At 45.7% G+C, this 23,184-nt stretch overlaps 1 protein-coding gene across 1 annotated transcript in view; it reads right to left on the bottom strand.

The window, feature by feature from the left end:
- Nucleotides 1-16,834, bottom strand: part of MCTP2 (multiple C2 and transmembrane domain containing 2) — a 351,696-nt gene extending 334,862 nt beyond the window's left edge. Inside the window, exon 1 of the mRNA XM_079318155.1 lies at nucleotides 16,830-16,834. The gene's annotated coding sequence lies outside the window, so the exon portion shown is untranslated. The remainder of the gene's footprint in view (nucleotides 1-16,829) is intronic.
- Between the last annotated feature and the right edge of the window lie 6,350 nt (nucleotides 16,835-23,184).

Below are 23,184 nucleotides of genomic sequence, written 5' to 3' on the forward strand. Positions count from 1 at the left end.
TTCACAGCTTTTTAAAGAGTTTATTAAGTTCAGCACTAGTTATTTTATTGATTTTTTCATCAAAAGCTCATGTGTCACTGTCTAAAAGCAATATAAAGTCGTCGTTTTGTATTGCCACCAGGCTTCTCAACAATTTGAAAAGTCAAATTTTTTTTTCCAAATCAAGAATATGATCTTGGTTGCAAAGCCAGCACAATCCAGAGCCCAAGGCAGAACTGTGCCTCCCTCCTGAAACTCCAGACACTCTCCAGCAGCATCATCCACTTGTGCTTTGCACAGAGCCTGCAGCCCATCAGCCTGAGGGGAACAGGGAGGAGCAGAACTTTCAGATTAATGCCCTGCTAAGAAATAAAAGCCTTTGGCACTGGGAAAACCCAAATGAGCCTTTCCCCAGCTGTCTGGGGCAGTGGGCTTCAGGGGTCCCTGGTTCTGCTGCCTGCACACCACCCAAAAGCAGCTGGAGAACAAGAGCTGGGGGCAGCTGTGACAGCAGCTCCTTCCCAGCAGGGTGGGGACAGAGATGGACCCAGAGATGCCTCCCAGGGCCAGCCCCACAGGCTCTGGCTCTCTGCCCCAGTGCTGGGGATGTGTGAGCTGCTCACCTGGGCGAGGATGGAGCAGCTGCAGTACCCACACACACCTGGATTTCCTGACAGTGACTCCTGCTCACACCCCCAGACAGCAGAAGGGATGTTAGAGAAGGTCCCACTTGCAAGGTTTAATTGTCACCTGAGCCTCGTTGAGGCTGGTTGGGTGTAACCTCCCCAAAAACCCCCTTCAGCAAGGCAGACATGCACCAGCACAAGGGTCTGCAGGATGTGCAGCTCCACAGCCCGGGGTGTTAGCAAGGGAGCAGTGAGAAAACTAATTCCTGACACAGAATAAAGAGTCAGAAAGTTTGTGTCTGCAGTTTGCATGAACCACAGCACAGATGTAACTCAGACAAATCCCCTGTGCAAAGGAAGTCATAGCACCCTGGGCCAGCAGGGAGCAGGTCCTTGCCCTTTGCACTTCACTAGCACAGCACTGCTGCCCATGAGCTACCAAAGTCTGAAAAGCCCTAATCTATACTAACACTTCTCAACCAGAGGATTATAAAAGGCAGATAGGACACTGCTAGGTGCTGGGAATATAATTCAGTTCCTCAAAGTACAAAAAACATTGCTATCCCACAGCTGGCCAAGATAGACGTCATCTTTTTAAAACATGTACAAACATAAATGGGCCCAGCATTTTCTCTCTGCATTTTTTCTTAACTTCACAATAAGTACAAAAAAAAAAAAAAAAAAAAATTGTTTTCTGTTATGGTATCTTCACCTCAAAGAAACAGAGGTATGTGGTCAGGACAGAGGAGATGGAGTCACAACCAGGAAAACCCACCACAAACCCATGGAATAGTTGCCTTATCCACAGACCTGCTGCTCCTCAGACTCAGAGATTTTCAGCAATTTCCAGCAGTGCCTCTCTGTTTATCCTCAATGGTTTATCCTAAATAGGATAGAGCCATACACCCCTTGCTGCCCCCCTGGCCCCACTCTGCTCTGGCAGGAGAGCACAGCCTGCTCTGTGTGTCTCCCCCAGTAAAACAGACAGCATATGGCATCCCACCATCAGCCTCATGATCTCATCTTGTCTGACTGCTATTTTTACAGCTTGTTATTAATAAGCATAAAGAAAGAATGTGAGGTGCTGTCGTGTTGGATATTCATACACTTCCAGCCCAGATGGTGCTTTATCAGGATTATGGGTTGCCAGAGCTTGCAGAGGGGAGCCACACAAGGCTGCACACGAGCTCTGCTGCTCACTCCCAGCTATGAGCAGGAAAGGAGAGGGGCAGGACAACAGAGAACAATCCAGGTTGTTGCCTAGAATCATGGAATCATAGAAAGGTTTTGGTTGGGAGTGACCTCATTTCAGCCCCTCTGCCATGGGGAGGGACACTGCCCACTAGAGCATCAAGGTCACTTTGTTAGATGATCTCAAAATCCACATTTCATCCATCAGGTTCTTCTAGCCTGGATGGACACCAAAGTCTCTGGGGCACTGAAGCCCTAGCTAGGCTGGTTTTCCCATGATCACTCTTCCTGCAGAGACCAAAGAGGGACTGCAACAAGTTCCCTTTGGCCAGGGAACAAAACCAGTCTCCTTGCTGACCTCCTGACCCACAGACATTGCAGGGAAAACCCTGCTCTCATTTTCTTGAGTGTTTTGACCTTCAGATACGAATAAAAAAATGTCTTTGAAGTCAGCTCTATCCAGAGAAGAGTGAAAGGGGAATAATACCCTCCAATACATGTGAGGCATCAGCTTCCAGGAGCCTGACAGGAGTGGAGGGTGCACACAGACCACTGAGGCTTTGGGGTGGTTTCCACCCAGATCAGCAAACCCCTCCAGTCACTCAGGACAACCTGAGGCTGCAGAAATGCCTTCATACAACCTTGACAGAAATATGGGTCTGGGAACAGAAGAGTGAGGGAGGCAGAACACTGCTCACAGATGGCAACTGGAACTGAGTGTCCTAGAGATGGGAAAGCATCCCTCTGACCTAATTGCAAAGGGATGGAGAGGAAGAGTGCAAAAACAGGTCAGGGAAGGCAAAGAGTAAGGAAAAGACAGCGAGAGGAAGAACAGGAAGAAGGGTTTAAGGTCACACATAGAGAGGAACGAGGCTGGCTGAGAAAGGCAGTGGGAATTGGCTGTTTCAAGCAGCCCAAAAATATTGTCCAGCTGTGCACAGCCCTGGGGCCAGAGGCCAAGGCTGGGTGCCTGGCTGTGGGAGGAGGGGCAGAGAGGCTGCCAGCACCTACCAGAGCTTTACAGACCTCATAAAACAGAGCAGGCTCCAGCTGTTCCCTGTGCTCAGCCTGACACACACATGCCATGGGTTGTTCCTGCACATCCAATGCTGGGGAATAATGGAGATGGGTGAATCCCCTGCTCTGGAAGGTGCAGCACAGCCACCAAGAGAGTGTGTCTGTTTGTCTGTGTGTCCCTGTGTCTGTGTGTGTTTAAACCCCCTAAGTGTTCCCTGGTGGGCAGTGAGCAGGGCAATTCCTCCTTCCCTCTGCCCTGGAAGGGTGGTGGAGCTTGGAAGGATCTCCTGTCTCTAACTCCTCTCTCTGTCCTTCACAATGTGTGCTGCTGATTTATTTCACCCACCAAGGATCATGCTGTAGCAATGCCTTGGACCCCAGCAACTTTCTGCTCCATGCAAGATGCTCTGCAATGTGCCCTGATGGTAAGGCAGGTTTGAGAGAGGAGCTGCAGTGGTTTGATTTGGGTTCTAGTTTTTAAAAGTGGTGGTTTTTTCTAAATGGCCCCAGGATTCCCACTTTTTTATTTGACTAATCCTCCCCAACTCCTCCTAACTTCCAGAAGAGCAGAGAGGTGAGTTTTGGCTATAGAGGACAGCTGAGGGAATCAGAGAGTGTGGAGGAGACAGTGCAGAGAGGAACAGGAATTACAGAATAATTTTGGTTGGAAGAGACCTCTAAGATCATCAGATTCAACCACTAATCCTGCACAGCCAAGCCACCACAAAACCATGTCCCCAAGTGACACATCTGCATGTTTTTTAAACCCCTGCAGGGGTGGTGACTCCACTACTTCCCTGGGCATCCTGGCAGCCCTTTCTGTGAAAAACTTTTTTCTAATTTCCTATCTAAACCTCTTCTGTTACCATCCGATGAAGGAAGGCTTGCAAAAAGTGGGTGCAGAGTATAACCCTGTTCCAGCTCCCCATCCCTGGAGAAAGGAGCATCCTCAGGGGTCACACAGGATTTCCATCTCCTTGTCTCCCTGCCTGCAGCTGCTGCCTCCCACGGGCCCTCTCCATCCCTCTCCCAGCTGGAAATCTCACTGGGGAAGGAGCTGGGGTTTGAAATCAGAAAGAGGTTTCTTAAAGCCCCATTGTTCAGTGGGTAATTGCTTCCTTTCTTTCCCTCTCTCCTGTAAAGCCAGGGGCAATTCTTTGGAGCTGGAGGCAGCCCCCTCCAGGCTTCTGCTTAAGTCCTTAAGAGAGACTTTCCAAAGAAATAATTGCTGCCTTTCTGCTTCACAGTCTCAACGAATATCTTTGGACCTCATTTCAACACTTAGTGGGTTTTATTCAGGTGATGAAGGGATTGTCTTTCTTTACTTTAGCTCCTGCAGCCTTCTCTCTTTTATCCCTTTATGATTCTTTTCCCTCTTTTAGTCCCCAAAAGTTTTAAGCTCAATTCAGAACTATTCTAAGGATTCAATGTTGTGCAAATTTGAAATAATTTCCAGCAGTAATGTTTAACTCTGTAAAATAAGGTGCTTTGGATCAAATTAAAGTCTTCTATGTAGGAAATATTAGTTTAACCCCCAATATATTCTCAGTTAATACAGGCTAAAATTTAAATCCTTGCCCTCAAAGGACAAAATTGTCCATCAGATCCTTTATTAAAGCCTGTAAATATCTTTAGAAGTGAACAGGACTCATCAGCTCAACACATCCAGCAAAATGTGGGGAAACCTCCAAGAAAAATGGATTTAATAAAGCAAGTATGGTTTCAGTGGATGGTCTCACTGCAGCAGCACTGACAGAGGCTTTCCTTTCATGCATGGAAGAACTGCAGCCTGGCATTCAGGGAGGATTGCAGAAGTGAAGATGAAGGAATACCCTGATCCTCCTCTATGTCCTGGGGAGCAGAGACAGGAGTGATGAGCTGTGGGACAGGATAGAGCTCATGCACAGAGTCAGTCATGGGGCAGCTGAAGCCTCCTGCCCTTCCAAGAAAACCCTTGGATTAGCTCACTGCATCTTTAGTCTCCTGAACAAAGTATATGTTCAAAGTCTCCCAAATTTCTCCTTCAGTCCCCAGGACTTTCCTGCTGGAAACCACTGGATGATCCATTGTGTTCAGCATCTGCCTGGGAGCCCCTGGGATGCCCTGCAGAGAAAAGGCTGAGACAGTTCTGCCTGGTAGAGAGATGAGGAGATCCAGGGTGGAATAAAACCAGGGGAAAGCACAGCCCAAACAGAGTGCTTTAACCTGGTACCCGAGGGCACAGCTGGGATGGCTCCTCCAGCCCAGCAGATGATGAGATGATCACAAAGGTGCCTGAAAGAATGACTGTGGCGACAGTCTCCACACGCCCTGCTCTTGGGACTGCCTTGGTAGGTGACAGATCAGACTGGCATAGTGGCACCTCACATTCCAGGGTCTGGGGACATCCCGCAGCACACAGATGAGAGAAGATGCTCGTGGCACATTTTCCATCCCGTTTAAGTAATGTAAAATCACAGATGCACTGAAGGCTGGGAGAGCTGACCCTCGACAGCCGCAGCAATCCAGGCTGGCCATCTGTCCCAATTCTTTTCTCAAAGCAGTCCTGAAGTGTTACGTGCTGTCAAGGGCTGAGCAAGAGCACCTGGGGCTTAGGAGCCCTCGTGTTGCCTAAAGCCCATGTGAAAAGCAGGAAAAAACCCGTGAGGATTCCCTACAGAGTTCAAGGAAACATCTGAACCCGTTCCAGCCAATACACAAGTTCAGAGCCAAGCAAATATTTCCCAACACCTCGGTCTGTCACTTTGGCTTTGCCTCCTTATCGGCTGTGGATTGGCCAAGTTACATTCCTGCTGCTCTCCAGAAGGACAGGAATAAATCACACATGAATGGTTTGAATGCCTGAGACTTAAGCTTTTGCTTAAAGTTAAGCATGTGTTTAAGTGATTTGCCGGTGAATTTAAGCTCGGGAGCATTTTGCTGAATTGAGCCTAATGGGGTAGTCCCGGTGGAATAGTTGAATTTGTAGAAAAGATGAAAGAAAAAAAAAGTTCTTAAATAAATCATAGCATCTCAAAAGTTAAAAAAATTAGTATTAGTATGCTTCAGGTATAGTTTTGCAGGGAGGGTGGTCTGATTTTATCAGGTGAACTCATTGTCCCGAGGTTTATGGGCAATTTATAGCTGTGAATTGGCCCTTTCTCTCCTCCCTCTCCAGTACACAACCTCAGATAAGCTTCTTCTGAGTGAATGTATTGGCAGAACAAAAGACTCCTTGAGAACAATGCATTTATTGTTCCAGTTTTAAAAAATAAATATTTTCTTTACAAACAAAATTTAGCCAGAGGGTTGGAGGGAGGGGATGTAAAGGGATTTGTTTCCTTGCCATCACACCTTCTCAAATGAACATTATTGCTAAACAAAGACACATCAGAAAGACACTTTTAATTAAATTGATTTATGGGAGAAGTCAATGGATTTCTGCCAGTTTACACCAGCAGAGAATTTGACCGTAGGTGATTCTGTGTGTGAGAGATATTTGTATTTCTGAGCTGGGGGGTCTTGTGGGGGGATACATGAACTTTAGATAGTCAATCTCTATTTGTGCTTATCAGACAGCACAACCTTGAAGTGTCTTTCTGGGTTGATCACAGATTGTGCTTATTTGAGATTATTCTTTCTTTAAATAACAAGAACCTGAAAAAAAGCTCGAACTTGTGTATGTTTGGTTGATACGTGCGAGCTGTGGGGGCCGAGGGTGGGGCAGTGTACCACTGAAAATAATTCTGGCTGGGAGTGATGCTGAGGAGAGAGACCAGTGTGAAAGCTTCGCATGGGAACAGCCCTGCCCGCCTGGAAATCAGGTTTGGAAGCTTTCCTCTAGCCGAGCATCCCTTCACATCTGGCACTCCCCCGCCCAGCCCTGTGCCCTGGACCCTCCCTGGTTCTCAGGAGAGGGTGTGCGATCCCAGGGCCCCTCCCTGCTCCCCACTACAGAAACCTCTGCCAAGAGCCTGGTGAGCCCAGCTGGCCTCTCATCTTTATCTGTGCATCTGCAGGCTGGGAGCTCTGCTTTCCCTGTGCCACCGGCAGACACTCATCTCATCCCTGGGCTGAGAGAAGTGACAGGGAAATGCAGCCTGCCAGCACCGACTGGACTGACTGGTTAAGCCAAGGCAGGAATCAGAGAGTGACTGCAGAAGGACACACCGAGTGGTGTTTTGGGGAGTGGGTATTTCCCAGCAGCTCATTTCTGGATGGTAGTCCTGTCTAGTTTCAGGAGAATATGGAACAGAATACAGAATCCCACAGAACTGTATGTCAGCACAAGCAACTCTCTTCACATCTCTCCTGAAAATAAGATTCAGCCTTTCTCTGGGGCTTACAAATTGTTCAAAAATTTTTCTTTATGTTTCCTTTGATTTCCTCAAAAGTAACTTACTGTTTTACAACTAAATACTGTAAGTTATATATTAAAAAAAAAAAAAAAGTTGTTTGTTTGGAGTTTTTTAAAATGAAATATCTGATCCTGATACCCCAAATGCACTGAAATACTGAGCTATTCAGTAGTGCTGGAGCCTCTTCCCTCTGTTTCTCCTAAATAAGCATTCAATGAGATGAGCACACTGAGCCTGGGACAGAAATGCCCTCTCCAACCAGATCTTTGCCATGGGGTGGTTCTGTCATGGTGTTTCCACCAGCTCCACTTGCCAGAAACACTGCTGTAATTATCTTTTACATTTACACACACAGGCCCCTTCATCTCCCAGGACCCCAGAGTATTTTTGAGATTGGAAATTAAGAGATAAGCTTGCCCTCCCCCGTGGAAAGCAGCCCTCCCTGCCCTGGGTTTCTGCAGCTCATTAAAAGCTGTCAGCACAGTGCAGCCCTCCCAGCAGGGCACCAGGGATGAAGGGACATGTGAAGCTGAGCACACAGAGAGGATTTGTGGAGGAAGGTGTAGCACTCATTATGGAGGCTGTAGAATCTCAGAGAAAGCAGAACCTTAAGTTGAGCAGAAAGCTCAACTTAAAATCAAGTTGCAGGTTAAAAAAGAGTTAAGGAGTATGGATTTTCATTTGGAGCAAATGTTGTTCTTGGAATATATGAAACATCTATTACCAGACATCAATTTCTACCATATGGCACATGCATTACTCTGCTAAGCAGACCTGCAGTTGCAGGCTTGTACTCACATCCAGCCATCATATTGTGATAGAAAAGTCCACTTTGATGAAGTGCATCAGTCTGGGGAGCTGAAGGTGTTCACCTGGTGCTGTAGGAGCTCCCTGAGACTCTGCTTTTGTTCAATCTGTGCCTAATACTACAGCATGCAGCCTGCTGTGTGGCTGAGGGGAGTGAACACCTCCAGCCAAATTATCACTAGGATTAGGCAAACTAATTCAACTCAGATAAGTTCTTCAGATCTTTTCTAAAGCTCCAAGCAGGCTCTCAGTGAGGATTTACTTTGGCAGGTCTCAGTCTCTTCTATCTCATAAGCCTATGTTGCAATGGAAAAGAAAGATTTCAAGATTCTTTTTCCTGGCAGCTGAAACAGGAGGGAGGCCTCTCCTATTTCTTTGCAATTTACAGGTTGAAAACATCTGATCTGTATGATCCAGTCATTTTATATTTCTTAACCTGTTAAAGAAAATGCCTTGCAACATTTCCAGTGGAGCTGGAAGCAAAGACTGATGGGCTTTGCATCTCAGGATGCATCCAGTTTAAAGTCTTTGGAGGGATAAATGAAGACAAGCAGAAATGAAACTGAGCATGCGTCACAAAAATTCTGAATAGTGAAATCCAGCTCTGAGCAGGTGTTTTTGCTAAGTGAAAATACCCATCCAAATGTGTTTTAGTGTCTCAGTTTGGCCCAAATATACAGAAAAGCACCTTGTGCTTTTTTCTGTGGATCATCACCCTAAATACACACAGTCCTGCCCAGAATCCCAAATACACTGAGAGCAGACTCACAGCCTTGATGTGACCTCCTGAGGTTTAATTTCCTTTCTCCCTGACAACAAGATCATAATTATTGAGGTTTTAGCTGACAGGCACTGACTGATTAAATCTAAAATAAATACTAATTGCAGACACATCATTAAAAAGGAGAGACAGCATCTGACTCTAGGTCAGACACAAGCAAAGATCCACTCAGAGTTAAGGACAAACCCCAACTTGGTGATGAGCTTGATGTTCTTGCTAAAAGTGCCAATCTGTAATAATGAGAAGCCTGAAATATAGATGAGGGCATGAGCCTAGAAGTGTTCTGCCACCAAACCAATCCACATTTACCACACAGCACAGCTGAATGAACTGCCCAAGTCCAAGGTGACACTAAACAAGTCCTCTGCTGCTCAGCCCATCACCTGCCACATCCCTCACACAGTGATACAGGCCTGGAAAGACAATATTCACCCTTCAGCTCTGCCCTGCCTCTGTGCCAGGGTGGACACAAGCTGAAAGCTACAAACATCATTTAATGTTAATTTTTACACCTGCTCCTCACCTCAAGTCCTGCTGTATTCCTGTGACATTTTCCATACAAATGTCAAAAGGTCCCAATCAAGAATGAAAAAAATCCCAGCACCTCTGACAGCTCACATCTGGGTTCGGCTCATTTTTTTTTTTCCCCTGAAGCTTTTTCTTGTCTTTCAGTGTGGGGCTCAAGCCCAGGTTCCCTCTTCCCGAAAGCTGATCCAGCCACTTACGGGATTCTCAGTGAGATCACTCAGGAAATATTTCCAGTTGGAGGTCTTTGCTTGGGAATTTATTTATTTATTTATTTTTGTCTTGTGCTTGGCATCAGTTACAGGTGCTTTTCCTATTTTGGATGGAAAGGATATTAAAGGTATTCCTAAAGGTCTTTTTGGCCTTTTTTTTTTCCCCCTGTAATTTGCCAAAAAAGCTTTTGATGGAACATCCTCCCCAGCCTGACAGGATTCCCTGACCTGCATAATGCTGTCCAGATTGAAGCATGAGAAACATTTTGAAAATGAACTATGCTGGAGTCTGGGAGTTATTAGCTGCCAAGAAATCCCAAAAGCTTTTAAACCTTGTTTGCAGCTGCAGAGTAGGAAACCTAGGTGCTATTCATAGAGGAATTCAACAGGAACTGTAAATTCAAGGCAACTTGCTGCTAAAATACAAAGGTAAAGAATTAAAACAGACTTAAGAAAAGAGCAACCCAAGCCATTACGATGCCAAAGTGACTGATTGAAAAGGAAGTTTGAAAAATTTCAGTATGCCTGGCTGGGATATAAAACTCAGGCTGAGGTAAAACAGCACATTCTCTAAAATCATGTGTCCTTTGCAGCTGGTTGTAGACCAGGGCTGAAAGAGGAGGTTGAGGAGCTGGTTAGCACTGCAGGATGGGACATTTTTGTTATGCAGATGAAACAGGAGAAGTGGGAGAGGTTCTGGGAAAAGACCAGACTCAATCAGCCAAAACTTGCCCAAACTTTTTCATCCCTGGAAATGCCCAAGGCCAGGTTGGATGGGGCTCTGAGCAACCTGGTCTAGTGGAAGGTGCTTCTGCCCATGGCACAAGGGTTGGAACTGGATGTTCTTTAAAATCTCTTCCAAACAAAACCATTCCATGTTTCTATGAATAAACATCTTTATCAATGAATCAAACACTTCTCCAGCCCCAGTCACAGTTATTTGCTGTACCATCACAAAACTGCTCCTTCACCATTAAAGAAAAAAGAAAATAGAGTGAAAATTTGAGGTGGCTTCATAGCTAAGCATAATGAGCATTGTCTGACAATCAAAAGTCCACAACCATGGACAAGTGATTTCCATTTCCCCAGCAGGCAGAGCAGGAGCAGGCACACAGTGGGTTACTGCAGGTTCAGCTTTTCTCTTCCAACACAACCCCGGGCCCCTGCCTGGTGAAAAACACCCTCACTGCCTGCAGAACAGACAGCAGCCCCAGCCAGCAGGGGAATAAACTGTGAACACCTTTTAGGGAATGATCTCATCCTGAACAAAAGTTAAATAAAACAACTTGATAAATCACCGTTCCCCCGTGTGCACGAGCACACAAAAACCAGAGTCCTGCGAGCTGAAGTGAGCAGCTGCTTCAGGGTTTGAGGCATTTTTAGGGGGAGAGGAGCTTGGTTTTCACACAGACCCTTAAGTGCAGCCTCTGAAAAATCAGGTCCCATCAAGTTACCTTATGTTCAATCCCTTCAACAGAAGCATCCCAAATGAACTTGTCACTTGTCACCATCTTTTCCAAGGACTCCAGAAGGAGAAACGAGACTCTTAAGGCAGGAGAATACTTTTGCACACCTGGCTTGTACTACTTTAAGGAAAATTACTCTCAAGAGCTAATTAAAATGCATTATTTCCCCCCTCTAGCTGTATAGATTAATCTATTTCATTTTCAAAATCTCATTTTTTCCCATCACTTCAAGTATTCAGGAGAGATTACATTATTACAATCACAACTTGGCCTCAGTCCCAGAACGTAGAGATGTAGAGAGAAAAGGCTTTTGTTGAGGACACGCACACACACTCACACACACACTTTAGACAAAATGAAAGCACATTAATCAGCTAATAGGGAGGGGGGGAAATCTAAATTCTTATGACAGAAGCCATGAAAATGAAAGATTTCTGCTGGAATGTTCAGTCAATGCAAAAGCAAAAAGACCAGGGAATCTCATGGAAAACTATGAGGCTTTTTTTTTTTTTTTTTTTTTCCACTACAGAAGAATGCAGATCTTGGTCTCTCAGAAGCAACCAAATGGAAAGGACATTTTTTCAAGGGCTCAGCAGTGGAGGTAAAATCAAGATCATTAAGATAATATGAAGCCCAAAGAGATTAAAAAACTACAGTTACTGTGGCTAGATAAAGGAGTTTTACTGCAGTGAAAGAGCTGTGAAGGAAAAGAAAAAAGAGAAAAACTGCATGGTGTATTAAGATGCTTCATTAGAGAGCAGGTACTCAAACTTTCCCTGGAAGAAACAAATCCCCCGAGCTGAAGGGATGAGATTTTTTGTCAGTTATGCCAAAAGTGCTTTCTTTAAAATTAATGTAAGCTCTGGGAAGTTCACACAGTTAAAGGAGGGCAGAAGTGCTGTCCCTGCAGGATGCCTCCTCCCAGCACTGCCTCTCTGCAGATGTTTGGGGAGGGGGAGAGGCTCAGCCTGTGGCTGCACATCTATTAATATCACATCTGCTGCACTCTGAGGTTTCGTGGCAGGACAGATTCGATCTGGATCAAGCACAAACACATTTTTGCTGAATTAGCCTGAGCATGATGTGCTCCAGCTTTGAGTTAGCTGACACACAGCTCTGGACTTGGCAAAAAGGTTCCCAGCATCAAGGTATGTCACAAAGCTGTCCAATGCATTTGAACCAGGTGGTGAATTTGTAGCAGATCAGGAGTTCCCATCACAGGGATCAAGCTCCTTTGATCCACTGCTGGGCACCTTAAACCCAGGTGTGCCAGCTTGTGAAAGCAGCCTCTAAATCCTAAATCCACATGTGCAAGACAGTCACCATTCCCCAAAACCCAGTGCCCAGAAGTTAAAGAAATCTAGTTGGGGCCAGATCTAAGTTTTATATAAATCTTCCTTTTTCTTTTTGGCACAGGTCAAGGCAGGGATGCTGGTACCTTCACTGTGCCCTGACTCCACATCTCCCCACGAGCCTCTGGCTGAAGGGCTGTCTCAGGGTAAGGGCAGCACATCACAGCAGTGAGAAATAAATAAATACTATATTTTGTCGGAAGGATTTGGGGTTTTAAATTATATATTTAGCGAAAACACAAATAATTCATGAGTGTTTTCAAATACATGAATAATTCAAGCTGGAACCGAAATAGCTAAATCATCAGGGCCATCATCCTCACAGAGGCATCTAGGATAGGTTATTTCAAGTACATTTCACTGCAGACTGGCACGTGCACAAATTCACTAATAAGCAGCTGCACCCGTGCCTTTCAGCTCCCACAAACCCCAGCTAGTCACAAATCCCTGACTCAGGATGCCAGCCCTGGAGTTGAGAAGCATCTGAGCCCTAATTGAGCCATGGCTTTAAGAGTAGGGACAGAACCAGTTTGAAATCCCATTTTATAGCTCCTCAAACCACATCTGAACCATGTGGTACATGTGTGGCATTTAAGAACAAATTATCTGAGCACCATACAAATGTTCTCTAATAGCTAACTCCAAGCTCTAGCAACCAGCATTCTTGCCTGCATATTTGTGGCTGACATTGTGTAGACTTTGAGGCATGTATATTTGTTAATTTGAATTCTGTGTATTTTGTGGGCATTGAGGGTGTAATACTGAAACCATAACTTTATTGTGAAAGAGTTTGCACTTTTGTATATATGTGGAAATTTGGTATGAGCTGGACAGACAGATACCTTAGCAAGAATTCTCAGAACAAGAAAATCTCAGGTTTTTAAGTAATTTTGTGGCATTGAGGGACATGGTTTAGTGGTGGACTTGGCAGTGCTGGGTTAAGAGAGGGCCTTGATGACCCAAGAGGTCATTTCCAACCTCAATGATTCTAGGAGTCTAAGTACCTTTTAATGACAGGTGCTTTTACCTTTATCTTGACACCAAGAGATTTAACTTTTTTTTTTTTATTATTACTACTTCTCAAATTTTGTTTTCAAAATTAACATTTAACTTCAAATCCATTTCAATTAAAAACTGCACTTTAAATTTCATGGGTCCTAGCCCATCCAACAGCATCACTTAAGGCTTCTCCTAATTTCCTGATGCAAATTGAAATCCTATGGTTGAGTTATCAGGTAATCAAAGAAATGTTAACCTGCTAAAAGTGCAGTAGTTTATCACTAAAGTTTTATGGTTAAAATACTCGCCAAAAAACAATCCCTGCTTTGACATTTCACTTATTATTCATTAATGAATAATGTCAGAAGATCATTCCAGTGCATCCATCATCCCACCTTCAGCCTCCCTCTTGCCCTGCCCTTTACACCACACCTGGTCAACCTCCTGCCAGGGAAAAAATCAAAACTCAGGCCTAGGGAACTGGGAATTCAGCATCAGGCCAAGAGACAGTAGCTGTTGTCATCTCAAGCTCTGCAAACACTAATCCCAGAGAAAACCCTCACCCCATGGGGAGGGGAATGAAATTAGATGATCTGAAAGGTCCTTTCCAACTCAAACCATTCTGGGAGTCCATGATTCTGTGAAAACCAGCCACATTGCACCCAGAGCTCTGTGCAGGACCGAAGTTCAGTTCACCCAAAATGCTGAGGTAGGACCTGGATGTCATCAGCCATCACAGTGCATAAACCCAGTGCAGAGTCCCAGCCTGGGAAAATGGGGCTGAGCATTGCTGGCTGTAAGCATTTTGACAAAGAACATTATTCTTGTTCTTGAAGCCCCAGTGCATCACCAAGACACCCCTGTGCCAATGGGGACATGGTCTGCTGGCACAGGGTGACATCAGTGCACCTGATGGGCAGCACCCCCAACCACCCTGTGTGGCTACAGCCAGAGCCCTGAACAATTACCACGGAGCACAGGCAGCTTTTGAAGAGCAATAATTAAGTAAACAGCTGTCCCATATGCCCTCCTGCATCCCACTGCAGCAGAAAGTTATCTGGGATGGCTTACACAGCTGCTCTTTGGCCAGAGACAACACTGACAGCAAGAAAAAGTTTTTGGAAGGAAGCTATAAGTCTAATATTTCATTAAGAGGAAATGAAGGAGCTGCATTGTGGTATTGACTTATACAGTTATATCTGATGGCATTTCACATTCTCTGCTTGTCACCCCAGCTGTGTCTCTGCTTTGGGAAAACCTGGGGCTCAGAACCACCAACAGAAAAGTATTACATGGTAAATGCCTGACACTGAGTGTGCTGGAGGCACTTCTCTAACCCTCTGATCTTGGGACACATAACAGCCCATTCATTCTCTCTCTCTTTTTTCAGTTTTGTAGGAATTCCCCCATTGTACTGAGCCCTTGACCTTACCCCCATTCCTTCCACCACTGCCTGACATCTTCCCATCATATGTTAACAGTGTGTGTGTGTCTTCAGTGAAAAGCAAACCATTACTGGTGTTCTCAGGCCCCAAAGAAAAGCATCGTGGAGGAAGAAAGAAAGAGAAACCTCAGCCTCACTGGTTCTTCCCAGAGATCTGTTGCTGCAGCAACTGGAAGTCAAACAATGATGTCAAGAAGACAGAGCCGAGCACTTTAAGCACGGCGTCCCAGTTGCCACAGCAACTCGTTTTTAAAGTAAGTGATGCAGAGAGGTTTTCTTTTCCCAGTAGTAGAAAAATATGAGAGAGCAAATGAGTGTAAAGGATGTTTACCTGGGGCTGAGGGGTGTTTAGGGGGCTGGGATGCAGCACCCTGCCAAAGGGCCGGGGCAGGGAGGAGGAGGAGGATGCTGTTCCCTCCCAGCAGAGCACAGCAGCTGCTTGGAAAGGAATTGCTTTGCTCTTCCTTTCACCAAAGGAAATGCCAGAGAAGCAAACTCTGCTGCCAGATGCCACATGGACACCAAATGTTCCCCCTGGCTCACAGCAGCCCAGGCTGCGAGGGGAGGGCTCCTCGTCTCGCTTTCATCCCCCTGCCTTGAGCTGCCTCAGCTGTTGCAGACCCATCTGTCCCAGGAGCCCTGGGCAGCTCACAGGCTTCACACAGGGAGGACAGGTGCTGGGGGGAGCAGGGGGACCCTCTGGCCACCCCTGAGCATGAGCTCTTTCCCCAGCTCCCTGCACAGCTCTTTTGTTTGGGACCATCACTTCGTGGCTTCCCAAGAGCTGAGATACGGGGCAAAAAGGCACAGCTTTACAATTTTACTCCAAACAGAAAAATCTCCCCCAGCCCTCTGCCCCAAAGGGCTGGGAGGGGAGATGGTGGGAGGTGTTGGGGGACAGGACATGGCCAGTTTTGGAGGTTACAGCTGAGGTTTTTGTTGACACAGTGTTTACTCACATAGCTTGCTCGTGGAGCACTTTGCTTCCCAGGGCAGCCATCCACATCACAGGAGACACCTTCAGCTCTGTCCCTGCTTGGGAGACACCACAGATCTCCTGAGGAGCTGCTTTATCCCCACGTGCCTGTAAGGAGCAAGGTGATTAACTCTTGCACTGATTCACCCTTATCCATTTATCTAACACAAACCATTTCTTACTCCATTAGGCCCTTGCTCTCACTGAGTAATCCCTGGTTGTATCATGCTTTGGAATTAGTCTGTAAGATCCTCAGGGCAGGGATCATGCCTTGGAAGGTGCCTCACAGACTTTAGGCCATTGCTAAATTAATAAGAATGTAATAAAAGTATTAGAGCTCTACCGAGGGAGGCATTGTTATGCCCCAGAGGCAGCATATCTGGTTAACAACCCTGAAAAGAAATGCCAACAACATTAGCCTCTGCCCCTACATCCCTCCACCTAATGTAAAATTAAATAGCTACAAATTACCTATCTATTTTTCTATCTGCCTAGGCAATTAGCCCATGCTCATTACTGGACATGTGGGGATACATCCAAGCTCACCAAGATGGGAGGCAAAACACACAACAAGGCAGGAGTAGATGCTCTGAGGCTTGTGCTCCCTTGTAAAACACACCATTAAAACACAACACATTGGACCATCAGCAGAGGTCAGAAAAAACCTGCAAAATCTGGCAAGAAAAGTGTCCAAAGAGCAAACTGAGAGCCAAAGGCAGCAAACAGGCTGTGAAAGTGTTCTCAAGGGTGTGGGCAGGACAGAGAGGAGCAGCCAGGGATGTTTATTCATATGGGAAAGGCAAACACCAAGCTATAAGCAAATGTGGCATTTATTTGCAGTTAAACTCATGCATACTTCTCCATGAATACGAGGTGCACCCACTGACAGGGAGCCTGCTGCCAGTGGGGCATTGTCAAGGATAAATCCTTGGAATTGCAGCCAGGGGACAGCTGAGCATCAAGTCAAACACCCTGGAAGAAAATTCAGGCTGAAGTTTTCCAGTCAGCAGAACAGATAGGATTCCCCTGTGCCTGAGCTGAATTAGGGAGCAGAGGAGCCCCCACACTCCCTCCATGAAGCCAAGAACCCTGCCTCAAATCCAGTGCTTTAATCCAGTTAAGTTCAAGCCCTCTGCTCTGCTTGACAGTAATGTTATATTTTTATTCAGGGCAGGATCAGAGGTCTGATGAAACCTCATGTTGCCAACATAAAAGTGGAAGGAGCTTTAGCTAATCCCAAGGAAAATGAAGCCCACCTCTTTCACCCCACACCCCCCTGAAAAAAAAGAAAATGCAAACCCCACATTTGACTCTCTTGGAAGGGAAAATTCCCTGCTGTCCTCAGATGGTTAAAACATGCAGCTTTAGTGGGCTGCAGAAGGAATAGCAATTACATACCCTTCACCTCTTGCCAGCTTGGGCTTTTTTTTTTTTTTTTTTGGTTGATTTTTTTGGGTTTGCTTTGTTTTTCTTGTTTTTCTTTTTGTTTTTTTGGGGGTTTTTGTTTGGGATTTTTTGTTTGGTCTTTTTTTCATTTTTTAAAATAGAAGGGTTTTGTTCTAAATCTTTCAACTGTTTTTGGTTTGGGGTTTTTTTCCCCAGTCCTTCTTATGGGGGGAAACATTCTCATCCTTCAGGAGAAAGGGTGGTTTAGAGGTGGAAGAAAACAAGAGAAGGGAGTTCACAGGCTGCTTCAATGTCATTAAAAAAAAAAAAAAAAAAAGAAAAATTTTTAAAAGAGAGAGAAAGAAAGGCCAGGCCTTCAGTGGAGGTAGCATGGCCATATTAAAGGAGCAGGTGTTATACTGAGTTAATTTATCAGGGAGGAGACCTGAGCAAATCCCAGCAGCCCTGCTGAGAAAAAAAGCTTTGTATGCTGACACAAAGCCCTCCCTGCTGCAGCACTGCCCTTGCTGTCTTCCCTTCCCTCCTCCCCAGCTTCTCCTAATTGCAGGGCTAATGTCCTCTGACAAGTGCCTCAGATGGTCCAACAACAGCCCTATCACCCATTCCCCATTCCTGATTATTATTATTTTCACTGGCCAAATCCCTGCCGACCTCAGGCTGCTGCTCCTGATTATTCTCCAGCACAACCATGTCTGCTGAGGAGCTGCAAAAATATTCCCTGTGCCATGCTGAGCACCCAGTTGCTTGGCTGTTGTGACACTGCTGCAATTTCTGGCATGAAGAATAGTGCAGAGGGGGTTCCAAAGATTCCTCTTTTGAGGCTGCAAGCCCAGGACCCACATCAAAGCTGGATGTTTGTCTGATGTTTGCTTGGAATGATGCTGTTGGAGGGAGGGGGCCTATCTGCCTGCCATGCCTGGAATATGTGAGTTATTGGCACAGCCCCCAGCCACAGCACAAGCTGTGTGTCAATTAAAATGGGGATCTGGAGAGCAGCAAGCCCAGGCAAGCAGAGATGGGGAGCAAGTTTATTTCTTAAGTGATTAAAGTAGGTAGATGGTCTTCATAGGAGGTAGAGAGGAACAACCTGACAAAAATCTTCTGTTGACAATGAAAAGAGGTTCAAGTTCAACAAGCATAGTCAGCATTTCTCACTCCCAAATACATGCCCAGAAATCAGCATTCCCTGAGATCTCAAGCTTTTACACCAAAAAAAAAATCTCAAAAATTTCTACCAAGGCCACATCATCCACCCATGATGCAGACCACTTTTACAAAGCCCAAAACATAGAGCAAATATCTCCAGCAGCTCCACTGTGCTTTGAGGCTTCTCTTCTTCTACTTGGAGGACTTTCCTCTGGGAATAGAGGCAATCATGGCAGCAGAAGGGAAGCCAACACCTTCAAGAGCCAATTTTCCCAGTAGCATTAGGATGTGCCACAGCTTCTCTGCTGCTTGGCACCACAGTGAAATGGATGCTCTGGGAAGAGAGAGGGAACAGACTCTTATCCCTGCTCCCAATACCTTTGGAAGATGAATGGGGTGTTGATTGAATAACCTCATATCCACATCAGCCACACCAACTCACTCATGGGTCAGGCACAGGAGGGGACAGACAGAGTGGGAATGGGGTCCCTGTCCATCCCCAGCTGCACACACCCTTCATGCTACAGGGACAGGAAATTTATAATTGTGGTGGGGAGGGAGAGAAGGTGCCCACCAGGCAAGAGTCACCCTGCATCAAAGGATCCCTTCAGTGGGAAGGAGAGGGGGAATCTGGGCAGGAAAGATTTCAGGACACCAGCAAGCAACAAAGGGCATCTATTCAAAAAGTGCTCAGTGGTTTCATTGCACAAAGCAAAAATAAAAGACACCCCTTTAAGATACAGTGAAAGGAAAGTCGTGTTGGGGAGGAAAGGGAGGGGCTGTGGAAAGGGATGAGAGCAGCTGGAGAGGAATTCCAGCGGGACGGACAGACAGGCAGTCACACAGTCTGTTAATTATTTAAAAAATAAACTAACACAGAAAAGGATGTCCTGGGGAGGAAGGGGAGGCAGAACCTTAGGGTACCCATCAATTATGCACAAACCAGCTCAAGGACACTGTGAAGAAGGGTCCTGTGGGCACCATCGCAGCAATGTCACAGCAGCTGGCCCAGCCCGTGACACAGCACGCACCGCCCTGACCCTCTGCTACCCTGAGCTGTGCTCGGTAACTCGAGTCGGTGCCCACAAGAGAAACAAAGGAACACAAAGGCTTGGCAGTGGTTTGTGTTTCTAATTGCATTGCAGCCGCGTTTTCACCGGGCACTCCCCTGGCACCTCGGGAAGGGGACAGCCTGGAGCTCCCTCCTGCCCTGTGAAACACTGACCACACAAACAACAGGGAACACAGCAAAAGCCAACTGCACCCAGCCAGACCCAGGTAAGCACAGCTACAAGGCAGAGACAGGAAATAAATCTCTTTACCTATCACTTTTCCTGACTGGAGCTTGGACTGATATGGAGCATCTCCTCCAGAGCTGCACATTCCAAGTTTTTAACAGGAGCATGTCACACACACCGCTCCTGGGGACTGCACAACGTGATTTTTCTTGGCTGAACGCTCACCTACGCTGCTGGATTTCAGAACTTTTTTTTTCCAAGAGTTCCATTAACAGAAAACCACCAAAACATGACAAAGTGGCAAAAGTATTTCTTCCCAGTTCTAATATTTTTCTTATAACTTGAGCCTTGAAATGATATCCCAATATATTTAGCAAAGTTCTGGCCCGGAAAGTCTGAAGCTTAAGAGGGGAAAAACCATCTCAGGTTCAGAGTGGTAATCCTGCATCCTGTGTACACTTCTATTGTTTCTTGCTATGATGAGAAAATACAAAATATTCCCTAGAAACCAAAAGCATTCACTTGCCTCGTGCACACCATCAAACAGACATTGAATAGGAAGAAATTTGGCTTGCAAATGGGTGTTGCTACAATTCCAGTTTTCATCCTTGTCCTGGTTTTAAACCACAACAAGCTTACAAGTCTGAAGACCCAAAACCTTACAAAATCTTAACCCACCCAGGTTGTCCTAATTCCTCCTATTCCTCCAGCCTTTGTTTATCCATGGGCAAAATGATTGTTCTGTGCATTGAGCTACTCCTTAAATCCTACAGAAACATGCAGCAAGAGGGGTGATGTGAGTTTGATAGAAACCACCCCTATAAATGAAACCACAATTTTTATGATAAATCAGCAGATGGGCAAGCATACAGAAACTCTATCTGCCATAATGATTTATTTAAAATAAACAAATCCAGCTGTGGCAAAATAACGAGTTCTCTGCAAATGCACACACAAATTCTGGCTATTTCATTATGAACATATTAAATCTAGTCCCTCAACCCCAGCTCTTGATGATAATTAAATACACATAGATGTAATGCAGTAGATTTGCTCCTGGTAATTTGCATAGCAGAAAATAATTACCCTGGCAATTAGATACAGTGCAGTGTGCTGCTCCTTTATGTGCATCACAAATTTCTTCTGATGTCTTGGCATCATCCTTCAAGAAATCAGGCCCCCCTTCCTATTAATAGCATGCTGCAGTAGGTTCATGGTGACTTTGCCTCGTGTGTTTGGAATAACTTTTGTCCTGGTTGCTAAGGATGGTGCTGCAAACCTCTTGCTGCCTTTAAATAGCCAGCTCCTTTGCTGGCAGTGGTGCTTTCTATTTGTTAGCTATTATATTGGTCATTTGTCCAATTGTGCTGCTCTTGTCCAGTGATCAACCACACAGGGCATCCTTCAGTTCAGGGGAAATAATCAGTTCGTTCCCCTCCTGTCCAGGCTATTTGTCCTGTCATACACAGGGATGATGCATTCTGACTGAGAAGAAAAGGTGCAGACTTGAATCTGTTTGGGTGAGACTCCTCATCCCAGGCTAAGCTTTAAAGTCCCCAGGCTGGAGAAAAGTAGTCCCCAGCCATCAGCAGGAGCAAAAGGGAAGGATTAGGTAGAAGAGGAGCATCAGAGAAAACAAAGCCACAGAAGAGATTTGCAGGTCTGAGTTGTGTACAGCCAGAAAGCCCAGCCTTTTCTTCTCTAAAGGCATTTCCCTTTGAACATTGGTCATAAAAGCCTGTGAGAAAGCCTTCTCTCCCTCTTGAGGCTGCTGCCTGAGCTACAGCTGGCCCTGCCAGCAGCCTTCCCTGCATTTCAACCCTGAGCCTGTGCTGAAAGGGAGGGGATGCCTTAGGTTACTTCCAGCACCTCCGGGTCTCCAGAGGGTATCACAGCTTCACCGTTTAAAGATGGGAGGTGTATATGATAAATTTTGGTTAATCAACTCGAGAATTTTGATAAATATTTGAGAACCCATTTGCTGCCAATGCACATCTAATAATAAAAGGAGAACAGGGAAACATCAAAGGCAAAACAGACAACAAGAAATGTGTGTGAGAGGAGAGACCATCACCGTGGGGAACTTCTCTCCTCACCCAGACAGCTCCTGGTCCTGCTTCCTTACAACCTCAGAGAATTTTTCACTGGTGCTGCCACTGCTCTTGTCCTGCTGCCCTGTGCTGCCCCAGCTTCCCTCAGCTCTTGCCCAAAGCCATTTCCCTCTGCCCTGAGCAATCCCCTCCCTTTCCTTCACACTTTGATTTTGAGTGAGGTTTATTCTACTTGCACAAATTGCTGAGAGAAAGGACAGCTCAGAAGTGAGGGTGACAGCCTGGGCAGAGGAGAGCCACATTGAATTCTCTCTGCCCAACCCTGGGCATCCTATTTCACTCCTCTTCCTGTCCACCCCTACCTTCTCCAAAGTACTGCTCAGAGATATCTACTAAATGTCCCAAACACTCTGAACTTGATGTCAGCCACCAGCCTCTTCAAAAAATCCTGTCAGTTTTGGCTGGATATTTATCCTTAGGTGAAACTGCAATTCTGCCATCACCCACAGCCAGACTGTTCTTCAGCAGATTTGGGCAGGTTTCACCCTCCCTTCCTCAGGGTCATGGCCAATGCTGCAGTCTGAGCCAGCTCTCAGGGCAGATTGTGAGATGAACATGCAGAGGGGTTCTGCAGTTCTCCCACAAGGAGCCCCAAACCCACTGGAGGCCAGGCAGAGCTGGAAGGGTGGGATGTGCCACCCAGCTCTGAGACCCACAGGCTGCTGCTGGAGTGTGAAAAGGAAGAGGGAAAAATACAACAAAAGACAAGAATAAAAAGGCTTCCATTCCAAAGCACAATTAGGAAGAATTCACTCCTTTTTTTCAGGGTTAGGCTTTTTTTTTTCCTTTTTCTCTCTTTGGCCTGGCTCACGGCTGCCTGCAGCTCCCTTTCCTGGTTGCCTAGCAGGACTAGCATTCATGGCAAGCTGAGGTACACCATGGATGCTCCCTGGAAGCAGGCTGCTATTTCCTACCCAGATGTCTTTTATTTCAGTCAGTGTCATTGCTAGAAGAGCAACAATAGCACTTTATTTCCATGGCTCTCATCTTCGGATAGTCTAGTGACAACCTTGCTTTGCCTTCAGCTCTGTTGTACCCTCCATGAATAGCTCATACAAAATAATTCAAAACAAATCAAGAAGGCTAAACCTGTAAATCCTCCTATTCTGCAGGGCCAAATGGTTATTTTACAAAGCACAAGCACTCAGGCTACACGGTTCTGCTGAAGTGCCCTGCAACAGTCAAGAACAGCTGAAGCAATTATCAATGCCCCATCTCCTCCAAAAGCCATAAACTCCAGGAAAGGAATCAATAGAAAAACTTTACAAAACAGAGCTCTTAACTCAAGACACGTTTTAGGGATAAAACCCTTAAAAGGCAGGGGGTAAGATGCTAGACTAGGACTAAGGAAAAGACTGAACTCCATCCTTGAATATCTTGCTGTGCCATGGATTCGTGGGTTCCCCAATGCAAATTGTAAGATATTGATATTTGTTTCCTTAATCAAATACTTTGGAGCCCACTGACAGAACAGGCTGAATAAGAACTAAACCTCTGAGCTGTTTATACCTTCCTATTATTTAACAGGATAACTTTAACACTGAGATGTGCCAGAGCAGACACAGGGATA

Source organism: Erithacus rubecula (assembly GCF_903797595.1).
Source record: "Erithacus rubecula genome assembly, chromosome: 14".
Lineage (NCBI taxonomy): Eukaryota > Metazoa > Chordata > Aves > Passeriformes > Muscicapidae > Erithacus > Erithacus rubecula.